This window comes from Rissa tridactyla, chromosome 6 (assembly GCF_028500815.1).
Source record: "Rissa tridactyla isolate bRisTri1 chromosome 6, bRisTri1.patW.cur.20221130, whole genome shotgun sequence".
Classification (NCBI taxonomy): Eukaryota; Metazoa; Chordata; class Aves; order Charadriiformes; family Laridae; genus Rissa; species Rissa tridactyla.
In genome coordinates, this window is record NC_071471.1 from 22,854,120 (window position 1) to 22,879,089 (window position 24,970).

Sequence of the window (24,970 nt, forward strand, 5' to 3'; positions counted from 1 at the left end):
GCAAAGCAATGGAAAAGTCTCTTTTCCATACCAGCTTTCAGACATGCTCCTCCTTCCCCCCAGGTTGCAGCATGCCTGCCCATCACTCACAGCTGCTTTCAAACTCCTGAATTAGAGCACAGGTGGAGCTCAAGGCACTATACCATGATCACTTCAAACATTACAACCTGGGTGGGTTTTAAACACAGCCACTGGTCCCAGAGATGACTGTTAAAAGTACTAATGATGGGGGTAAGGCTCTTTAAGTGGAAGCACGTTCATGTCTTCTCTTTAGAATGTTATTTTTCACTCTGCGTATTGTTCAATTAAGAAACAACTTCAAAGTCTCAATGCACAATAAGCATCAGACAGAGGGAAAGGAGAAGCTATGAGAGCTTAACTCCAAGCTGCTGTGGTTTGGTTTCATACCAAACTAGGCAAAACACAGCAAGTCTTAAGGCTCTTTGAAAGAACAGAGTTTATCACAGGTTGCTATTTGGCCCAGTTGGCTGACATTTTAACTCTCCATCCAAGCCTGAAACTTGGCAGACAACACAAGTTTCTTTTTCTCCTCAGTGAGGTATCTGATTTTCTTCTGAGTAGTCAAACAAGTGGGCCTAAAGTTCACTTTTGCTATATAGACACAAATTGATTTGACAAGATAAATTACAAGAAAACAAACAAAATGTTCTAAATTTTTTAAAGTATGACATGAAGTTGCTGCTTAAGCTGAAACATCATTAATGTTCTCCTCACAAGAAAGCTATTTCCTGGAGGCAGGATGAGCAGCCGCAGCCTCAGACCCACCTGCACGCAGACAGCAAGGGCCAGCAGCCACCGGGGCTCCGCAGAGACAGGCCGGGACCACCCCATCATCAGGCCCCAGTCGGGGACAGCCCAGAGAGGGCTACAGTAGAACTGGAAACAACACCATGATGGCAGCATCACTCAGGGAAAGGGCTTAACCCCTGGGCTGGGCTTAAATAGGGCTCCTGGGCCCAGGGGCAGGTGTTGGGAGGCCCCAGGTGAGGCTGATCAGGGCAATTAAGGCCCTCAGGCCCTGCCCGTAGCAACCTGTTACAGGGAGTTCCAGAAAGCAGGTGCGAAATATTGGGCTGAATCTCACCTTCAGCTTCCAAACCTGGCAACTATCCCCTCAGAGCATCCCATGGCTCCCAATTTTAAAATAATTTTCCCTCTTCTCTCAAATGGCCTTGCAATTATGCCTGATTTTGTAGGCATTGTTTAAGCCTGACTGCTAACGTGTGAACTGGACATTAAACACAGATTCAGTTACAAGAAGTGGGGAGATGGAAAATACCACTTTAGTTACACAGTGCATCCCACACCAATGGAGAGTTGCTCCCAAAACTTTTCTGCCCTTTGAAACCATTCCAGCCATGAGACTTCCACCAGCTCCTTTGGGAGGCAATTCTCCACCATATCAACTAACATTTCCTGATAGTCAGCCTAAATTTTCTTTTACTCAATTTCATGCTCTTATTCCTAGTAATACACCCTTCAGCCACCCTAAAAATCCTCTCTCTCCTTAATGTTTGGAACTTTGCAGCATGCTAGACAGTTCACATATCCTCTTTAGTCATTGTTTCCTCATTCAGATATTTCTTTTGGAAAATAAACTTGGCAGAGACCAGAAGACAGCTCTATTACCATCAAACCTCCTGTGAATGCAACTGGAAAAAGAAAAGCTCCTCAGTTAAGTACTTCAATGTGCAAATAACACACTTTGGAGTTAACAGCCATCCCCAGAGTGGTGATTCTCAGAAGCTCTGTACGTGGAAATCTCACTCCGGGATAGAGAAGGAGTTTGAAGCGGCTTAGGAATTGAGGAGGAAGATAGTGTGTTCTGATCACTAAAGCACATGAGTTGGATTATCTGAAGCTACTCCTGGCTCTGTCATCAAACTACTGTGTGGTCTCCCATGTCTTTGCTTCCCTATCTATCAAATGGGTTTATGGGAATTTGGCTTCTCTTTTTCTGCTTAGTCTTTCTTTTGAGTCTCAGATTTCATCCCCGGTGCAAGCAAAAAATTGAGGGGAGAAGAGTACTGCAGGAAGAAGTTCCATGCAAAATGCCCTTGAGCCCTAAAAGCGTCAGTTTATGTACCACGTATACAGTTCAAAGACTGAAGGAATTAAAAATTTCCTCCTGCTCACTTCCCAAACTCAAGGAAGAATTTGTGGCAAAGGTCTGGCAAAGGTCTGTAGGGTAGTGCTGACAATCCAGGTTTGACTGCAAAGTGAAGAGGAGAATAGAAATCTATCAGATGATATGATGGACTGCTTCCTTGCTCTCCATCCAGCACATGGGCACTGACCTAAGTAGTATCTGGGGTGTGACTAGAGTACCTTGTTTGGAAGCATTCTTGGTGTGAATCTCAGTACCACTGCGCTATGTTGGCATGATACTAACAGACTGGCTTAGCGGAGATGAGAAGCACCATTTAGTTTCCCGAGTCACTAAGCAGCTCCAGCAACCACAACACTCACCAGAACCTAAAGCCCAAGTTAAACTTTGTACTGAGTTTGCAGCACCCATCCCTGCTCACTCATTACTTCCTACAGACAGTATGTTTACTAACCACCTCTGCATCAGCACCCAAAACCAGCTGCAGGTTTTTTTGTCATGACCCAAATTACACAGTGGGATTTGGATGAATTGCAAGAAATTGCAGCTGGATTTTCAAACCTGCATGGGAAGAAAACCAGAACAATTTTCTGCAAGCCAAAGAGAGATTTCCCTACACTCTTATTTTCCAGGGCTAAAAAGCTAGAACAGAAAGTAGTTTTTACAGAGATGAACCTTATGACATAAAAGCACAGGGACATACCATCCACTACCTCCAGCCTTTTTCTTGAGTTCCTGCTCCTGGCCATTCACAGCTGAACACAGGTACCAAAATTGGATATTAGGAAGAAATTCTTTACTGTGAGGGTGGTGAGGCCCTGGAACAGGTTGCCCAGGGAGGCTGCGGATGCCCCATCCCTGGAAATGTTCAAGACCAGGCTGCTCAAAGCCTCATCTAGCTTGGTCTAGTGGGAGGTGTCCCTGCCCATGGCAGGGGCAGGAACTAGATGATCTTTAAGGCCCCTTCCAACGTGAACCATTCTATGATTCTATAATAAAATGTTTTTCAACAACCAAGTACTCTATGCCAGAAGTGACTAATTGTGAATGGGTTTATAACCCAAAGGAGATGGCCCTGTGCTTGAGAAAGTATTTCAGAAAAGAGAATTCTTCTTCTGCATCAACCTCCCAAATTGTTTTGGCTCAGCTTCAGCCTAACTTTTCTAAGCCTATAATTGTTTGATTAGAGCAGTATAAGGAAAACCTGTCAAAGCCATACCTCTTCTCCTTACTGACAGCCCTTGTACTTCTTTATGAGTTAAAACAGTACAGTACGTGTAATCTAAATTAATCTACAGGTTATTTCCTATCATTACTGAAAGTGAACCATCTAATGCCATATGATGAGAGCTAAGTCAGAGCCAAGTCCTCAATACAGTCTCCTTAACCACATGACAATGACTCCTTTTCCTGTATTATCTTCTTATCTTTTTATTGCATCCTGTAAGACTAGGCTTAGTTTTCCAGAAGTACGCAATTATAAGGATGAACTGGACAACATCTCTTGCTCTCATACTAGTCTTTCTCTGCTCATTTGAGAAATCATCATGCAAAAACTTAGCAAAAATTGCCATCTCTACCAAAAGGACTTTCAAGATTAATTCAACATTGTTGTTGACTAGCCTGAAACTCAATAGCAGCCCACAATGATGAACAATTGTATCACCTCTGCCCACACTATGTCTATCAAAAATATTATCATCGCATAACTTTCTGTTTATGCACAATTATTTACACAAAGGGGAGGAAAACCATGAAGAATACTCCTCACATTTTGGTAGATTTTCAATGGGAGACTGAGTTCTTTCTTCAAAGTAATATGTAGGAAGAAACTCATTTATCTCTGCTCTGAAATGAAAGCACACATGATTTCCCCTCTAATCAGTCATGTCCTTTGTATTTATCTCGTTTGGTATGGTTTGTGTTTTCATGGTATTCTTTTTATTGTAAAGAATCTAGTCTTCTATGTGTAGTCAAATCTAGTTTATCAATGCACAAAACAAATACTGGTATCAATCAATAGTTTGTCTAAAGAGGCAGCAATGTTATTACTGTTCAGTGCCTAGTAACATTAAGTGAATGAGGTGCACATTTCTCCAAATTCTTCTATAAAACTAGTTAGATTTACAAATATGAAAGTAGAGTGTGAAGATCTTTCGAACGGGTAAACCAGAGTAATTTATGTGTCATTGATACTAAAGGACTTTGTTATATAAATTTTGTATAAATATATTTCTAGTGCTATTAGTAGAACTACAACAGCAGAAAACAAGTATAACAAAGACAAATCAAGTCCCATATGGACACATAAAATTTCAAGGAAAATTAGCCTCTCCATCTACAAAAGTTAACTGACTCATCTGTACAAACATTATGTACCAGAAGTAATAATTTTAATGAAGAAGGGAAGAATAAACCTCTACATTAGAACTGAAAAAAAACAGTAATGAAAGCAGTAAATTGAGCTAATAAGGTCCAGCAAAAGCATGAATCACCCAACCCAGCAGACAATATTTGAAAAATACTGAGTGGGAACATGCCACAGGAACAAGATGAGACAAAGTAAACATGTCATGTAGAACAGATGCTACAAAACAAACACAATGGCAAAAATAACTAGATGTTAATCAAAGTCTCAAGAGAAAAAAAATCAATATATTGGCAAGTTTCAAAACAGCTGCATCTGGTTTTGGACAACAGAATTTGCACTTTCAAAAATCCCACTTGCACTTCCAGCCACAGAGGAGATGCAGGTATAACCTATGCCAGTAATTCATACACGGATGTCTCTAGCTAGCTGGCTGATAGTGTTTAATCCGAGTATCTGAATTCATGAATGAAAACACACACCTATTCATAAATAATTTCCAGGTGCATAATTTGCTGCCACAGTCTGCTTGTCAGAAGGGGACTGATGAACTTCAACTTACCACTCTATACTTTCAAATTCAGAACACCAAATATAGCTTCCTAGACTGTGTTCAGTCATCAATCTTCATGTGTTAAAAGAAGTTACAGAAGCAATGTTAAACATGCACAAACAAGGAAAATTCCCCATCCAGTAATAGATGAGACCTAATCCATGAGACCTGATCAATACATATTTAAGTCAGGAATTAGCACTCAACATGAGTAACGCTTCCAAAAACGGAATCTCAGAAGAGAAAAACATTAGAACAGTGCAAAATACTCCCAGTTCAGTTAAAGATGTTAACAAGTGTATATGTAAACACAAAATTTCAGAGGCTCTGGAATTTAAAAACACATTCAGATGGTTACAGTTATGTTTCTCTACAATTATGAAACACACTCAAAGTAAAATTGTGGTTCAGCAGGGCAAAACTCAGTTTCTTTTGCTTCCGGAACCAGAAACTAGACTAGCCTTAAGCTCTGATGCAACCTTAGAATTTTAACCCGAGGTAAATATATTCTTTTGATAATCCTGCTGTGATGATTATGTACACTAAACCATAAATGACAAAGACACAGACCCCATAACTGGAAATGGAGAGGGTCTGACCCCCACTACCTGAAAGCCTGAAAAAAATTTTCCATCCTAAACTGATTTATTTTTACAAGAAACAATAAGAGAGCTGTGATCAAGCAGAAGCATTACAATACACACAGCAGAAAATTCCTACCAGGGATTAACGTTCCTCAGGAGGTAGAAAGGATTTTTTCTTTCCTAATTTTTTCTGCTATTGGAATTCAGCCTCCCTCTCTTTTTTAGAAACCATAGAAAAATGGCTTTTGCTCAGCTTCACACTCACCATGGCAGAGGTTCAGCCAATAAAGGCAGAGAGTAAGTCTCATAGTAAAAACACAGCAAAAGGCAACTGTGGATAGTTCAAAGTAGGAGGGGAAAAAAGACTGGGCCAAACACAGCTAGTTTAAAGACAGACTCTGACCTCTAACCATAATGGATTTTGAATACTAACAAGGGTGAAGCTAAGCAATTCACACAGCTGGAGAAAAAAACATCATGTGAGCGTGCTTATGCTCTCTCTACACACATACAAACATATATGGAGGAAGTATTAATGTGAACAGGATTTCATTACTATTCTAAGCTGTCTTTAGCAAAACTTCCACTATGTTAAAAAAAAAAAAAAGAAGCCACAAAACTACAGGCCTGTCAGACAAACATGTATAAAACCAGAATCAATCCAGTAAAACATTGAACCTTGATGAGTTTAAGGGCTTCACTGAATTAAGGTGGAAGAAAGAGCTTGAGAAGCTTTGAGCCCTATTCTGCTACTTTTAAATGTTGTACTTACAACTGACTGGAAACATTTGAAAAATCAGATCCCTATTCACACTTATAATATTATAAGTGGCCTGGGAAAACACAAATAAAACTAATTAAATGCCATAGCTAATTTATTTAGTCACTTCTTCCAAGTGAAATGAAAGAACACATTTACTGCATGAACTTGTACATGAAAAGTCATCTCTCTGTAATAAAACTTTTTTTTTAACCTCCTGAGCTGGACCCAGCTGCTTCTCATACATCTATAACAAACTTTGTGCCAAATGAACTGCTTATATATTTTTCTAAACAAGCCCCACTTTACTTTTTCCAATCAGTCCAGACAGATGGCAAGTAAAGAAAACACTTTAGTGTCAATCTGGTGGAGACCGTCACTGAAGTGCTTCTGCCAAGAAAAAACAGACTAAACATGAATGAGGCCAAACAGAGAAGCTTGTTTTACAGGCCGGAGGTACTAGATTTCTCTGGACTTACAGAAATTCAATAGTAGCTTTAAAGTTCTTGCGAAGAAACGCTTCTCCACTTTCCTGCAACATGTAGCAACCATGTTCTAATTGGGATAGCAAAGTTAAGTCCACACCAGCAAGAATGGGTGTTTCTGAATGGGTGTTTCAACGTTTCTAAAAACGTTGGCAAGGAAATGTTTATTTTCTTTTTTTCTTTTGATGTACACAAAGTTTCGGCATGCCTTGTGACGAGTATATTTTCCATTACAAAGAATGAACTTCGTGGAATTTGCCTGTTACAAAATAAGTCACTCCTATTGAAAGATCTTACTGTTCACTTTTTGAACACTATCTATCTGAATTAATACCATATTAGTACACATGTATCAACTCCTGCCTAATCTCTCCTGTACCTGCTTTTGTGAATGCAGCTAATAATGCCAAAAAAAAGGAAAGGAGATTAGGGAAAATCCAAAGCAAAAATTCTACTAGAAAAGGGCTAGATTTTGCCTATGAGACATTATTCAAATTTGCATTATCTAGTATGCCTTGCACCTGAGATGCAATACCCTCTAAGTACAGCACTTTCATTGTTTATCACTTGCTAAGACCTGACCAGATACAGTAATCACTGAAGCAAAATTAGTCTAAGTGTAGCATATGAATTTGTTATTGCCTCAGCATGTTTCAAACAGGTTGGTTAGATCCTTGGCATCCAGGCTTCGTCAACTGCAAAAGGATCAGTTAAGCAAGAAGCACAGAGTGTACAATACAGTTTTTAAAACAGTGAGTCACATTCACTTTAAAACTTTATCACAGGAAAACTGTCATCAGTTATCTATATGCCTCAGACTTGGGGCTTTTTGTAGAAGACAGAATTTCTTAAGACACTTCAAACACTGTTTTTATTGGAAAGTCTGAGATACTCTTTCTTACGAAGGGAAAAGGCTGCTTGACAATTTGTAGTTCTGTTTTAAATGCATCTAAACTGCCATAAGAAAAGAGGAAATACAAAGAGTCCGTGTGCTATTCACATTATTATTGCCTTCTTCAGTAACCAGTAGAACTGCTATTATGTCAGGATAGACATGTAGAGCATTTTGAACTACCAAGGCAGAATTGCAAGGAGCAGTTTCCAATGGTCAGAAAGATCCAACGATAAAATGGGCTCACTATAATACATCTCTCACAGCCATCGTCTTTTCTTCTTTAGCTTTTCTTTTGTAATGCTCTTTCCTCATCTCATCTTTCTTAATACAATGGCTTGTTAGTATTTTCCAATGACACCTAGCCATTTGAGGATGAATTGCCAGGTTCCATTTCCTCTTCTCTACATCTTAAGCGCTGATCCAGGTTTTCAAGGAGGCCAGCATGTTGGACAGGTAATATCTGGACATCCAGACTGCTGTGTGATGAGTACTGCTGAGACTGTGGCAACGTTTGGTGGAAGAGTAGCTCTTTAGAAAAGTCTTACCCTAATAATACTGAAAAATATTTTTAAGTCTAAACAACTACGAACAGATTGAATTGTTTGCACTGACTAGCTCATTATAAACTGGTGTTGGTTTGCCTTATTTCCCCACAAGAGTATTTAGTTTATTATTGTATTCACTAGACACTGTAATTTTATGCCAAAGCAGATATAAGACTAAAGAAAAGGAACTAAAGATATAGATAAATAATCAGGGATCAGTTTAAAAGATATATCCAGAAGACAAAGCTTCAAAAGATGCTGTTAACTAGATTGCTCTGTGGTAAGGACATTCAGTAAACAGATTATCTCTAATAAGCTTATCCTGTATTAAACCACTAATGAGTCGATGCTGTGATAAGACAGTTCTCAAAGGCAATGAATTATAGACATACAATTATAGGAGAGGAGTAGAGCAAGCTTTCCCTTCTCCTACAGTGCTACTCAGTGGCTCCCTGCACACGCTCCAACTGCTGATGAGCAATGAAGTGTAGGTTGGCACACCAGATAAGTCATTCTGGTAAAAGCTGATCAAATTAAGTGTTAGAAAATTGTTAGGACAAGACAAAAAACTCACTGCTCTTAAAGCCACCTGTAGAGTTTTCAGCACTTTCACAGAAGCATGGGAAGAACAAACCCAGTGAAAACTTTGCCTGAGAGCAGAACTGTTTTCCTGCGAGCAGAACTGTTTTCCTGCAGGTATTTCATTGTGGAAGAGTGATTTAACAGTTTCACCAAGAAACTCTCAGATGTCAATAACTGCATAATGATAATTGCAATAACTGCAAAACTCATCCAAGAATTGCAGTATGATTTTCCTTTCACTAAAATCTTAAAATCAAGAGAATGAAATGATTTGGAGTGAGGGGACAAAAATGACATGAACAGAAGTTGCCAAAAAGTCAGTAAAATCTATGGTATTTACAACCATTTCTTTGGACTGAGAGATGCATTAAGACTTCTGTAAGTCATGAACCAGCTTCTAATTTTCATAATGGCAGAGGTCACACTATTTCCGGGGCTACCAAGTGTTCTGTTCGCAGAGACATCCAGTTTGTTAACCATGTTTCTACGACTGCAATAACAAAGTCAGCATTGATACAACGTCATTTGCTGCAAGTTATAAGGAAATCATTCCATCATTTCCAGCACATGCCAACGCATACTTGATTTATGAAAAGGTCAGGGAGCAAAGAAATTCTCAAACCAGTGAAAAACATGTGAAATAATCAGAAGGATGTCTAGCTAATAAAAGAAAGATTACAAATGCTGAAAGAGCAGTAGACAGGAGCAATAAAGAAACGAGGCTGGTGAACAGAACGATTTGGGAAAGTTGAGGCAATTACCCATTAAGAAGTAAATTCTTGAGTCATGTTACAAAGCAGCATGTCCTACCAAATCTAAGTAGGAATGTGCCAATTAGCAGAGCAACCATTCCAGTTCTGAGAATATCTGGCTGTAATGGCGTACCTTGGAAGGCTAAACCGCAAGGTTCAAGCTGTGGATTCAGACGATGACACCAGGGCTCCAGCCAATTTTCAGGGTACCTTTTCAGAGTCTGATTAGGCACACAGCTCTAATGATGGCTGAGAGACTGGCTGCCTTGCAGAGTGGTGAAAAACAGCTTAGCCTTTCCATAAGTTTTCACTATGTATTTTTCCACCCTCCAGAAAAAAGCATGTTTGCTAAACACAAACCATGTAACCTTGTTGTCGTGGATAATGCATTAATTATACAGTTCTACAATTAGCAGCTTCAAGTTAAAAATAAATAAAAAAGTTCACAGGTTTGCAGGCTGTCACAAGAAAAATCCACAAAGTGTTTCTTTCTGTTTATTTAATCTGCTTGTGAAGTTGCTGTGGAAAGAGAAAAATAATGATGCATAGAAAAAAAAACCCTCCTGAGAATCTAGTCATTGATTAAAAAAATGTTAATTAAGAATGCATGCCTTCAGAATGATATCTAATTTGGCATACAGGGAAAAAAGCATCTAAGAGAGAATTAAAGGCAAGTCCCATGATAAAGATGCTTTGGTTCGGATTAAACTGCTAAAAGCCTCAGACTTTAAACACTGCAGAAAAAAAACATACCTACATATACCAGAGGGAGTATTAGCATTGTAGGGAAAAAATTCCATACAATGTGATAGCTTATAATTGCAAAGATAGTGGAAATAAAAAGTTTAATAAATCACTTTTCTTCCAATGTTTTTGCCTTTCAGAGTTCTCTCCTTTTTGGCTAAGCGCTTACTTAAACTGCAGTATAACAAATCCTTTTTTCTGCAAGCTTCACTGTCTGGCAAGTTCTTGGAGAATGAAATCTTAATCTACAAATTAACAAACTCAAAGCCTACACATCTAAAAGTACAACACATACCCTTGGGTATTTAAATCCCAGATCTGGTAGGTCAGACCTAATTGTTTCCATCATACTCTACCTTGAGCACACACAGGACAATATGAACCCCCTTCCCAATAATGGGAATGTATCAATAAAGACTATCAAGATCCACGAGCTGACTGTTTACCCAAAGAGTGTAAGGAAAGGGTTAACATGCTGGCACATATAGGAAGTAGATTCAGGCTTGTGAGAGCATATAAGGATCCATATAGGCAGATAAGTACTACAAGCTGAGAGTGTTTGAACAGAATTCCACTGCTCTCCCAAATCTTACATGAACACAGTACTGTAACAAGAAGATTAATAGCCTCATGCACGCATTGGTTACCACATACCACATCATGCTGACAATCCATACACATTGCACAAGCAAAAAAGGAAATGGCTGATGTAGAAAACATTCCAAGGGTTTCATATTTGTGGAATTTCTCTTTCGCATTAGGAAATTCCTTTATTTCAGTAATTCACAAAGAGGTTACACACGCATCCTGAAAGGGCAGACTCAGCCAAAACAAAATGCTCAAGTGAGCATCTTTATTTAACATCACAGATATAAAAACATCTCCAACCATGCCAGCATATGCTCAGTATCAAGCAGAAATTTTTTTGCTTCCTGAAAAGTGGGCAACATAGCCACAGAGGGAGGCTGGCCAAGGAAAGTATGCAATGTATTGATTCCACGTATTCCCTCAACATGGTTTTCTGTGGAAGTCCTATCAGCAACTCCGTCTGGTTTCTCACAGTGATTCATCACCGTGCTGGCCCAGGAGGCCAGAATGATGTAAGCTAAACTGGGACTTTCAAGGAAGCATAAGGAGCATTGGCACAAAGCTCTCATCAAATTTCATATATTAGCTAACTCTTTTAGACCCTTCCAAAATCCCCAACATAAACTCCACATTTTAAGCACAGGTAAACCTTGCCTGCTGACCATTAACTACTGCCAAAATAACAACTGCTGCATATGCTAATACCCCTTTTGAGGGTATCAGTGGCCTCTGGGAAAGCAACCAAACAGAGATGCTAATGTTGTTTATAAAGGCTGGGAGCAGCCAAACCAAGCCCTCTGAATCCAAATAATCCTAAACTTTGAGCTCAGAAAAAGAATAAGAATCAAAATTTTATTTCCAGATCTAGATCCTTCCTTTAGTGAGCTGAGCCCAAACCAGCTCCGATTGTCTTTCTTTTTACTGACAGCTGATCTACAACAGGATCAGGTCTGTTGTAGCAGGTCCCCGCTGAGAGAAAAGTGAGGTTACAGAATTTGGGCAAGTCTCTGCCTTTGAGCATTTGATTTCTCAAACTCCTACAGTGACTTAGCAGGTCTGTAGGTAGGTATAAAAATTTCTCATAATGGCGTTTAAGGAAGTGAGAAGAAAACTGTTAAGATAAAGGGAACCTTTAAGTGAGGTGCATAGAAATAAAGCATATTCAGTCCAAGAGAATATAGCTGAAATACTCTTAAATTAACCTTGTTGGGGGGAAAAAAGGGGAAGTCTCCAAAATCCATGTGCAAAAATGACAAACTAGAAGCTTTCGGGGGCTGACTCTCATATGCACCTACATTCTTTTGCAGTATTTTGGATATATACATGAAATTTCAGCGTAAGCTCAGACAGTATAAAATCCTTTGCTAATGCCACAATGCTAATGATTTTTCAAGCATCCAAAGTAAAAATACTTGACTCATTTTTTCAAATTACCATTGCCTCTTCTTTCTTACTGAGAACTATGAAACAGAGGCCTGTGTTTCCAAATTCTGTTACTGATAAGTTGTGGGCATAAAAAAAAAAATCACTTCAAACATATGACAACACTAGGGAGGAAGAGGAATCACACTCATAAAACACCTAAATATATCAAACTTTCCAAAAAAGATCAGACATGAAAAACATCAGTGAGGAAGTTAAGAGCATGAAATCCAGACCCTTTCTCATTTTTTCCTCAGTTAAGGTCTCCAGATGTCTAAAGAATATTTTATAATGCTATTTGTGCTACAACTTCCTTTAATGCTCCTCATCACACATCTTACCTCATCTATACAGTTACATCAGCAGACACACGACTGTAGGTTACAATATTCCCTGAACACCTTAGTACTGGATACTTTCAAGTAAGCAATTATTTCTTCATGGTTTAAATATATACAAATAAAACAATCTTAAAACTCATTGTTAATCTGCATTAGTTCTTTTTCTTTATTTCAGTCAGACATCTAAGAATAGCATATAGGATAAACAGATTCAAATGTATGCAAACGTATATATATACATATTTACACAAATACAGCTGAGGTTGAGTAGATGTAATTCAGCAGAATGGATAGGAAACAAAATATAGCTGCCAGCCTCAGCAATAGTTCCCAATGGCATAGGAAAAACATGAACTAGTGCCACCTTCTCCAAATTGTCATAATTTCTGGTGATGCGACCCTAAACACTGTCTTTTTGTAGTGCCAGGACACCCACTGCACTGATACCAATATCAAGCTGGCTTCTTAATGTCTCACTTTCCTAACCCGTCCCACCTTACCTAATAGAGTTCCTTGCTGAAGAGAGGGAGGGCAGCCACCTGGGTGCTGGGGCTCAGGAAGGAGCAGCAGCAGCCCCAGGGTGCAGCTGGTCCTACCTGCCTCCACAGCCCAAAGGAGGCAGTCCCAAGGTGGTTGCACCGAGGCTGCTGACCAACTTCCAAATGTGTTTTCTCTTAAGAGTCAAAGTCGTCCGTGATTCTACAAAAGAAGGAGGAGAATACAAGAACTTGTTTGGGATCTTATGCTATTTAGGGAATTGTTTTCTTTTATAAGAAAAATTAAAAATGTAGTTTTTAAAGTGGTGTGTTTTTTCATTGTTACAGTGTTGCTCATTAAGTTCATTCTTTTGGCTGCCTCCCCATAGCCAGGGGTACAAGGGCCTACACCAGCTAAGAGCACAACAGGAATCACAAAGGCTTGGATCATGGCTTAAATGACACCTGCTAGCATAGGAAAAATCCAGTTCAGAAATTTCTCTGATACTTAGTGGAAGACACCCCTACTCTCACTGCTCTGAGAAAATTCCACACACATCTGCCACAGGCTTAGATTCTGTCACTCCTCACACCATCAGCAGCTTTGTTTTGTTTTGTTTTGCATCTCCTTTCCTTACTGCTGCTTTTTAGATGGGCCATCTAGGGGATTCCTTGTTTACAACTCTTATTATGCTTCTAAAGTCATTCTGAAATGAATCGTTCCAGAGTAAAATTATTCAGACATGATCTTTTTTTGTATTTCTAAATTGGTTACCTGAACAGCAAATGAAAACCATTTCTATTGCTCTGTGGAATATGCCACACAGTACAGCTCATCTCAGATCCAAATAAGAAAAAATCTCATAGGGTTGTTCTGTGACTGTTGAGACTCACGTACCAATAAGCAAATAAAGCAAATGCCGAACCAATTGCTGCTTAGTACTTTTTTAAATGAAAACCCATGATTAAAAGAAGGATAAATATTTGCATCTCCTGTTATCACCATTCCCCTGCTTACCTCCTCCCAAACCTCAGCAAATTTGTCATAAGCAGAAACAGCAGTGATGTTAATTTCGTGAACGTGAACACACTGAGTCAGCAAAATGTAGTGCAAAAGCTCTTTCTTCTCTGTGTTGTTTAGAATCAAACAGAAGGGAAAGAGGCATGTGTCCTTTCCAAAGGTGCTTGCTTATCCAATGTCGCACCAGTAATACATCTTCTGTTAGCAGTAAACAAAACTCTTAATATTAAACAAAGCTATTAAAGAGCAAAAGAAGTAACTGTTTACATAATACTTAGCCACGCTAAGAGGTAGAAGCATGAGGCGAAAAGATGCCATTCCCCCTTTCCCAGCGAAAGACTCCTCTTTCTACCCTTTGCGAACCAAGCCCACAGGTCTCTGCTGCTGGGTCTGGGGCCACACACAGGAAGATCGCAGGGCAGATGAAAGACAGCCACTGCATGTGACTTGTCAAAAGTCACATGCACCTACAGACACTGAATGCCTGCCCCTAAGCAGTCTGTCTGCAGTGCCAGGACTGGCAAACAGGACTCAGCTTTGCCTAATGCATTTGAACAACACAACCACTCTTTCCAGCCTTGGCACAGCATGGCCATCACAGCCAGCTGGCCAAAACTCTTCAGGTTCAGACTCTGGGAGCAATAAGGCAATGCCGCTTCTCAAAGGGGCGGCAGCAGCAGAAACATCTCTTGTTTCTGTACTTGGTACCAACAACTCTGTATTCTGGGGCAAAAAACAGAATGATCAAAAGCATTCCAGACAGTTTATATTCTGAAAGAATAAAGGCACCTTTAAAAATATCATGCTCAATAAGAACTTCTTGTAAGCTCCAAAGCACTAGAGAGTCATCGTTAAGGTTACACCAGAAATGTAGCTTAGGATCACATGAAAGATTAATATTTATCATGAATCCTATTTTGATGAAAACACCTTTCCATATTCTCAAATTCTTTTTACAGTCCCATAGCACGTGTCCTAACAATCTTCGGGGCACATTAGAGCACTAGTATTTACCACTATTACAATGACAGTTTATAGCGCTCTGTTTAGACTGCAAATACAATTTTGTTGATGCTGCATGCTCTGCATTTTAAGACTGCGGGTTTCTGGGTACTGGCACATACTTAATCGTATGTTAAATCAGACAGTTGCATGTTCCCATCTGTGCCACAGAAGCCTCTAATCTTTGTTGGGTAGGTAATGGGTTTATCTGGCAAATATTTTTGGAACGTAGCAGCTGAGCTACCATTTATTACCACTTCCCATGAGAGATTTGACCTTAAGACCTCATGAAGTTCTGTAGCAGGTACTATTTCCACAGATCCTGCTTCAGTCATGAAAAGCGTTACAGAACTGACTTTTCTAAGAGAAATTTACATTCCATGTTTCCAAAATCATAGGAATCCTATTGGAAAATACATCTGTTCTTTTTAAATCAGTGTATTTAAGCTGTTTTTAATTTTCTATCACTGTATATTATACTACTATATGTTTTCACTAAGTTCAAAGCACAAGTGTATGATATAATTTCCAAGGAACCGAAAAGCATGCAAGGAATCAAAAAGCAGATATTAAAGTCAAGTATACTACTGTTGGAGTGAGAGGAGAGGGAATCAGGAATACACCAGCCTTGATTTCTAGTGGGGTTTTTATCACTGCAATATCAATGACCTTGATGACAGGCAAGAGCAGCACTGAGGTGTTACCACATACGCAACAATCTCAGGTTAGACTTACTGTGGCACACAAGTTACTTAGAAGGAAAATCTGACAATCTCTCTCCCTCAGTTTCCTCAGCTGTAAAACTGGCATAATAAGTATTTAATTTCTTAACTACCTCCTGAGCATTTTCAGTAATGTTAAAAAAATTTAAATGCCATGAGTTTTATCTCTCCCTGATAGATAGCCCTACTCAGTTCCAACCCTCCTCACTCCTTCTTTCAATCCCTCCAGATTACGTTTGAGAACAACTTATATTTCAACTGTACATTATAAACTTTTTATTATTGTCACCCAGTGATAATAATCTCTTACATCGGAGTTCTACTGTTTGTATGGCATTTTCTGAAATAATATATAAATGCTTTTCAGATGTAAACTGCCTATCTCCTGCTCTTCTTAGGCCAGAACTTGTAGTTATTGGGCAGAACTCCCCCTGGAAGATTTCCCATTTCCTATGTATGTCAGTTGCCTGATACCAACTCCTGTCTTGGGAGTTAGTGCACTGACTCTGCTGGGCCCAAACTCTTCTTCACGGAGCACTCTAAGGCTCTGCTGGCTATGACAGCAGGTTTAGTTCTGTGATTCCCAGTACTTCCCAAGTCCATCTGGGCCACAATTACATTGCGCACTGTCTCTTTTCTGTTTTTTTGGCATCTACAGTTAAAGCCTTAGTAAGAGCAAGTTTGTGCAGATAATCAAGCCAGTGAAAATAGCAATAAAACTATGACTCGAACATTAGCCCTCACTTTTCTTTTTTCTAAAGAAAAAGAAAAAAAGCTTCAGCCAGAGATGGGAAGTTAGATCAGTATTAAATAATATCAACTAGCCCATCTACTTCTTCATGTATCACTTGTTCCTTATTTTTGATGGAGGGAGAACAAGGTATTATTTTTATGTTGCATATAAACATTCCCTAATCAAAGGTACAAGCTTGGGAGTCACTTTTCGTTCCTGATAAATTCAAAAGGCAGCACAGCAGCTGACTGACTAGCTCAACAAGCCTGTTTTCAAGAGAGACAATTAAACAGTGTTGAAAAATCACATCAGTAGGAATTACTAGGAACTTTGGACTTTTGAGTTCTTGCGTTTGATCCAAAGCGTGTAACAGGCAATGCAGACTGTCCTTGACTTCCACAACATTTACAGTGGACTCCTCCTGAAGAGTATGAACAAGGATTCAGGAGCCCAAATTTAAACATCCCTTCTTTTCTAAGTCTTGGACTGCATCTTGCCCTTAATTCTTTTTTCTTTGCTTACAGAGCTGGTGTGAAAACCTTATGGCATGTCTACACTATACAATGCACCAGCTGGTGGAGTACCCAGCATAGCACCATGCTGAGCCATTAGCTTGGGTCCTGGGAGTAGTATAGATATATCAGCATGGCATTACGCCCAGGCTAATGAGCTCAGACTAGTTCTGCATTATACTGCTTTGATCCAGAGCTAGCTCTTTTGCAGCTCTGTATAGCCACACACTGCAAAGAGTGAACTTGTCTCTGCACCACTGAATGTTATCTGTTCCATATATCACAATCCTGCTCCTGCAGACCCACTCCCGTTTGAATGATGTTTCTTTGTCTGAATTCTAAACACTCTACTATGCAAAAATATCTGTTCCTAAACAGAACCTTATTTATCCATCCACACATTGCCATCTACAAACAGAGCACCTGCATCTCTCCACATTTCTTATTCTATACTGAATACATCACATGCTTATATTGTGCCTGCAACATAGAGTCTTCAGTGAATCCCAGTAATCATCAGTTAGCTCTTGTGCCCTTAGTTTTGTATGGAGAGGGAAGAATTCCACATTTTAGTTTCATTACCCAGGTGAAAACGTTGTTTCTTAAAACAAAACTTGTATATTCTCTCTCTGTTGGCAGAAGCTGGTCTCTTGAATAGAAGGGAGTTGATCATTGAAATAGAAAAAAATTTCACTGGCAAGACAGGCTGACTGACAGCCACTGCAATTAAGTAGAAGATTTCAATTGTTATGTATTTCTGTGTCATTGGCAACAGTGATTATTAGGGGGACATGCACATATATGTACATAACTGTATTTGTTACTTAGCAGTAATACCATGTCATCACTCTTAAGAGATTTCTTTCTTCCTGCTTACCTATTCCAAGCGACCAAACATATGTCTTTGATCTGCCTGAAAGGATAAGTATCTTACCAAGGGTTTGAGCACATGAATAGCTAAGCAAAGCTCCTGACACAGCAGAAAGCTTTTGCACACGCCTAAGAAAAAGACTACATGCTGAAATGGAATGACTAGGATAGAAAACACTGAATGGAGCAAACTTGTAATTACCAACAGGAGCAACATCCTTTCTTCATCAATCCTCAGGCATGCTTATATTAAGCCATAAAGGGTTAGACAATTCTGGAGTGATAGTCTTTCAGGGTTTTTTGTTTAATGCTTTGGAGCTAAATCATGCTTTCCTTTCCCAGGGGTGCACAAGACAAAGAAGAGGCCAGATGGAGCCCTCTTCCCCTCCCTACCACACCTGGGCAGGGGCCAGCCTCAGCACAGTACCCAGGGGAGTGCGTGGAGCGCTGGCAGCCAGGCCAGCAGTCCTGGGGAGTGCTCCCAGCCAGGCCACAGGGCTCTTGTCAGCTCTCACTTACCCACAGACAGGAACGGCGGCAAAAGCAAATGTTCCCTTTATTGTACAGCCATGCATGAGGGCACCTCCACCCTCACTGCAACACTTAATATATTCAAGGGCCACAATTCATCCCGTTTGACGCACTGACATCTTTCCATACTGCAGGCAGCTGTTATCTGGCTAGATATCCGGAGCCAGCCCATCCTCCAAGCACAAACACCGAGCCATAGCAGAGCCCCAGGGGGTGTGCCAAAGGAGGAAGATATGCCTGAGCTCCCAAAGTAGCAACGGCTGCTGCCTGCCCTGCTACCCAGGGCTGGGGTTGCAGGTTCCCAGCAGGACGCTTCAGAAGGTATAGCCAGCGGCTGGAAGGACTTCAGAAGCATACCCTGTGAGAGAGGGACAACACTTGCAAGGGAAACACGGCTTCCATGTCTGCAAAACATCTCCCTGGAGCCCTAATAAACAAAGCAATTTAAGCCAGGAGGGCTTTATTCTGATCCGCAATGCAGCTGCACAAGCAGCAGCACACTGCAGATCTGACAGGAGAAGCAGGGACTGATCACAATACACCAGTGGTGCAACACCCCCCTCTCCACAACAACTTTACTCCAGTGCCAAAGGTGCACAGTAAACTTCACTGGCTCCCAGAGTTAGCCCTGCACTCATAATCATGATGGAGCACATGTGAGGGAACATGCATGGAAGGTTACAACACAGGTAACAGGATCAAATCATATTAATCATATTAATGAGATCACCCTGAAGCACAGCAACAAGGACTGCCCTTGGCAGGCATGCACGAAACATCAGACTGCCCAGAGCGGACTGGAACAGCAGTCATTATAGCTACATCACACGCCACTTTAAGGAGATACATATGCTCCCCACCACAGCCAGCCAGACCCACTGCACGCTGCAGTGAGATCTGGGAACTCATGGGGCCCTTTAGGGCCACCAGAAGCAGCGTGGTCTAAGTACAAATGTGATCAGCACTCAGCGTGAGAAAGCTTTCTTACCACAATCAGCTGCAACTTGACTGTGCAGTAAGAAGAAACCAAAATGTGGAGAAAAATAAAGAAAAAGCTAGAAAGGGCTGCAATATTTTATGTCATTGATTATCCTTTCTCATTTTGTTTTGTTTTGTTTTCATGGCACATAATGAAGAGACAACTTTAAGCCAAAAAGAGAACCTCAGAGTCAGTGCTGACTGTAAGAGAATAAAGACGCCATGTCACTCTGGCCTCATTTTAGCACTGATTTCACTAACCACATTATTCTCAGCTCAGTAAAGTGCTGAGGCCAAGTCACTTGGTGCAACTAGTCTCTTCTGTTGTAGAAGAAGTTACAGCTACTCCCCATATTCTCTCTCTTTCTCAGGGGAGCACTCTAGGAGCACTATATTTTACATCTAAAGCAGAGCAGGAATAACAATTTTCCTTGTGTGAAACAATAACAGCCACTGCAGTGTGCACCAGCAAGCACCAGTACCTCATGTCGCAGCTATAAAACTCCAGTCTGCTCCACCTGAGCTGCAGCCCTGGCAGAGTCTGGAGGGCAGCCATCCCAGGGCTTGAATAAAGACCCTGCTCTACTTTGTCTGACTTTTTATTTCTCTAGAGAGGATGAGGATGTTCCAGAGGCTCTTTCAAGGACAGCTAAACCAAATGGACAAAACACATCACAGGAGAACCCGGGAGGGAGCCATAGATCTCCAGCTTGACATGAGCTGGAAAGAATTCCCAAGTCTGGATGGCAAGTTGCTCAGTGAACTTCATTTGCACTCAAAGATTTTCTTCACACTGCAACAGCACGAATTTCACCTATATGGAGCTCACTACAGGTTTTGCATGGGCGTATTTAAGCCCCCCTTTCCTTTCTATTTCCTAATACCTACTCACCTTTACCAGAAGTTTAGCATCTGCGTAGCCTTTATATTCTGCAACAGACATTAAGGACAGGAGACAAATACATCACACAGCACCTCTCAGGTGTGTTATCAATACAACAACCAGGCTGATGACATTTGCACACTTAACTCCAAGAGCAAGGCTGCAGACCTGTTAAAGGCGAGTAAATCCCACTGCTGTCAGCCAGAGCCTCTGGTGCTCTGCACCTTTATCTGGATGTGTGCTCACTGAAAGGGGTCTGACAGAGTCAGTCAATCCATCAGCATTTCTGAATAGTGGCTAGTCCCCATGAAAGGAGCTGCTGATGTGCAGTTGACAGAGGAGGAACCAATCTCAGAAACACAGCATGTTGTGGTGCAGGCCACAACATGTGGGTAGAGCTCACTCTACCAAATCAAATGCCACCTTCATACGCACAAACCAAGAGCACATTTGACTGTTAAGGGGTATCTGAAGAAAGAGACTAAAATACAAAAAGGATAAAATTCTGCCCACCCAGCATTCACTGGGAAGTACTTTGTCTATTGCTGTGATTATTTGATAGAATTCTAAATAAATCTGTTTTCTTGCTGTTGGTGGCATCATTACTCCTATTTCCTGTCCCCCTTCCCAAAGATCCTTAATAGAAAAGGTATTTCACAGACAAACATTTCTTTTTTAAAAGGCGGAGCTCATCTTATTTTAGAACCCAACATCTATGCCAAGACTTCACACTGTGCTGAATGCATTACAACATCTACCAAAAGTGCAAAATACATTTTAAAAATGGTCAGGCAATACACTGAATAGCTGTGGTTTCTGAACACTTGCCAGTTTTAGTTAGAGGGTTGGTTTTTTCCCTGCGTAACTTATGGGCACATTGAAAAAAGATATGTGTAAAGTGTTCTTGCAATCTACTATATCAAAGCAAGTAGATTTGCAAATGCTTTTATTCACTGAAGCACACCACATCCAGAACTACCCCTATATTTCCCTCACCCATAATGTGTTGTTATTCCTTTTCAACATGAAATACCATATAAAGAAGTTATCTTTGACAGTTCCAAACACCGAAGTCTAGAATACAAGAATCTGGTTATCTGGGGGAATGGGATGCTGTGACAAGCAGGGCAAAAGAAACTAATTTTTTATTAATTTTAAAAACAGGGTAAGTTAGCCCCCCGCAAAAGAGTAGGAATCACAATAAGCAAAATCTAGCCTGGGCCAAGTCAGAATAATGCGAGTGGCTTGGTTGCTAGAATTGCCTCTGAGTCTTGGTTCGCAGACAGTACTGCAAGCACCAACCAGACAGAGGATTCAGGAATCAGGCCCAGATCTCATAAGAAATCATGATCTGAACCCTTCCCAAAGCTCAGTATAATCCTGATTTGAGTTTGAAAATAGGTTGGGATTATTTTTTCCCATTACATTTTAGTTATGGGCACTTCTGGTGAAAAAGAGCAGAGAGAAAAGCCAGCAAACCAGCAGGCAGCCTTTGTGAAAGAGACTGAAACAGGATCAGGGTTCTCCCTAAGGAGAGAAAAATAGCTGCAGATGAGTCGAGTACAAGAGAAATCTAGACGAAAGCAGAAGGCAGCTTAAAAGATTTTTAAAAGCTCAGCAGCAAGTACTACTGGAACCCTGATTTCATTAAGCAGATCAAAGATGACAGATCGGAGGATGTGAAACCAGAGCTAGTTGGTCATTTTCTGATGAAGTTATTTTTCAAAAGAAAATGTCAATTACATGAAACCAAAGCTTTTGGCAGGAAAATACACACTAACTTGGTCTGGAACATTTTCTTGGGTACACAAAGGAATTTCTGATCACAGAAATCACCCCCCAGGAGCAGCCAACAACCTCATCACTAGGCCAGTGCCCTGGAATAGCATTCAAATCCCTACACCAAAGGTCAGGAAATCCCCAAGCTAACAGTGACCCTTGACAGTGACTCTACCTGATTTCACACAGCAGCCTGTGGATGCACCAGCCCAGGAGAGCTTCATTCCGGTGAACCTGCACCCAAACTAATAAACCCTACTGCTCTTCTGATGTACCTGCAGCATTTTCATAAAACAAATTCACACCAATCCTGTCTAGTGTCTCTGCACCTACCTTCCAGCAGGAACTGCCTTGAGTGTGTCTGGACCCCAAATTACACCCAAGTCACTGGCATTCTCACGGGTGGGACATACGTCTGGAAAAATCTATACATTTTGATATCACTAACTGTTTTGTTTAGATTTTTCACTTCATTTTGTGAATGTTACTAAAATGCAAATTATATGCATATATTCTCTTATCCACACAAAATTTATTAAAATTCATATAAACAAGTTATGAAGCTGAGAAACATTTTCTCATGACCAAACCAAGAAAACCAAGATGAGATTTTACTTCATTTCCTCATGCAACATTTTGTTCAAAGCTATATATTCATGTGAAAGCTTTGAGAATACTGATTTTACTAAGACTCTGTTCTCTGATAGAAAGATGTTCCATCTGAGCTCTACAAGTTAGAATCCAGTCTATGGTCATACCACGGATATATTTTTATCTGCTCTGCATATTTCTATTTTCTCTATGTTTTACAGTTTCTATTTTGTCCTTCCTTCCAATTTTCCAGAGAGCTCTACTAACAAACCATATGAAGTTCCTCTAAACAGGAGACAGATATGGTTCACAGCAAAGATGAGACTGCGTGTTAGTTCAGTACCAAAAATGGCTCCCAGGTGCATGCAAACACCTCACGAAAGACTCAGTATATGTATAGAGAACAAATACCCGCAGATTTCTACCCTTTCTTACTCAAAAATGCCTGGCTCCCATGATTCTTCAACAGGTAAAACTCCTGAGGATTCACATGCCCTGAGCTGATCCCAGGTCTTGGAACAATGACTGCATTGTTCACTTTCTTATTGATTGAAATTGATTATTGATATATCAATATCAATCAATATTGATTGATTCACACTTTCTTATTGATTGAAACTAGTACAGCCACCAATTTTGGTACGAGTATTACTCGCTCCTGCAACTTAACATGCTAGTTATTTACAGCATAATTTACAGTTTGACCATTAGTCAGCTGTTAAATTATGCCTCATGATAAAATAAGGTTCAGATCTGCTTCTTGAATAAATACGATCAAATTTACAAAAAGTGAAAGCAGATGGATGGGAAGTTCTATTGCAAAATTGCTGCAGAAACAAAAAAGGAAAAAAATCAATGGTGTAATTTTGATGAAAATAAAATTCAGATGGAATGAGATAATGTGCAAATCATTTGGTGAAAAATACATCTCCAAATATGATTTAAGAGACATTTCAGTGCCATGGTTACACATTTAATTTCCAAAACCATGAAATGTGCCATTATTGTAATAGCTTTGATTGGCTGTGATTCTGCCAGCAAAACTACTACAGTATTGTTATAATGATAAATTTTGCTGCAAGAAAGGGCTGTTATATAAGAATGACTCTTTCAGATATTTATAGAGTTCTTCTTATTTATTTATTTTAAGAGGTTATAATGAGAGGCTGGATTGAAAACAAAGAAAGAAAGAAAATTGGGGCCAATCAATATAATGCTCTCAATTAGCCTAAGTTTTTCACATTTTAAATTTTTTCAGGGCTTCACAAAAACACAGAAGGAATCTACAGTTTTTACTGGGTTTTTTTAAGATGTGTGTTTTCAAGTCTCTGTTATGACTATTCACTGATTACTTTCTTCCTTCCTTTCTGCCTCCTCTCACCTGTTCCCACTTTCCAGCCACCTGATAGTTTGGAAATTAAAATATATTTTCCTGTTATCTTCCTTCTTCTTTTTTTTTGCCATTACTATTCAGATAGGACAACAATTGCCCAGAAGCAAACCATAAATGCTTAGCTAGCCAGCTAACCATGCATGTATATAGATAAATATTACATAAATGTGTGTATCTGAGTCAAAATTAATGACGAAGGTCAGGAAATATTGAACAATCCCATCATAATAAGCCTCAGAAAGAATATGCAATAAATGTAATACTACATATGAAGTGCAATAGAAATTTAATGTAGAGACTCGTTTTCATTTAAATTTCACAAGTGTTGTGGGATATACCTTCCATTACCACTCCTTAAACTTAAGAGCAAAACCACTGCTGTGTGCTAGGAAGTTCAAGTGTAAATTTGTAAAATAAATCTTCTTTATTCCTTTGGGGGTAAACTAGATTAGTAGACAAAAGCAGCAGAAGTAAAAATATAGCTACAAATACATTCAGCAATAAATAAAGCCAACAGGAAGGTGTATAGTTGCAAGTAATAGCCTGGTAAAATGATATATTCTTTTCTTTTAGAATATGATCAAAAAAGTTCAGAATAGAATCCATTAGTGAAGAAGTTAATGGATTTGTGACAAGCCCAGAGAACAGGCTTCATTGTGTTAAGCTCTCTATCAATCTGCTTCTGTTGGCATTTTCTGTTCACCAAGAATGTGCCTACCTTTTAATACCAAA

The 24,970-nt window shown here is 39.8% G+C and overlaps 1 long non-coding RNA gene across 3 annotated transcripts in view; it reads right to left on the bottom strand.

Moving 5' to 3' along the window:
• The window catches only part of LOC128911039 (uncharacterized), a 233,873-nt gene that overhangs the window by 184,428 nt on the left and 24,475 nt on the right, over window positions 1-24,970 (bottom strand). For 2 of the 3 annotated variants that reach the window (XR_008466977.1, XR_008466975.1), the window contains one exon: window positions 13,248-13,446. The exons of the other annotated variant lie outside the window; for it this stretch is intronic. This is a non-coding gene — a long non-coding RNA (uncharacterized LOC128911039). The remainder of the gene's footprint in view (window positions 1-13,247; window positions 13,447-24,970) is intronic. 3 annotated transcript variants of the gene reach the window in all.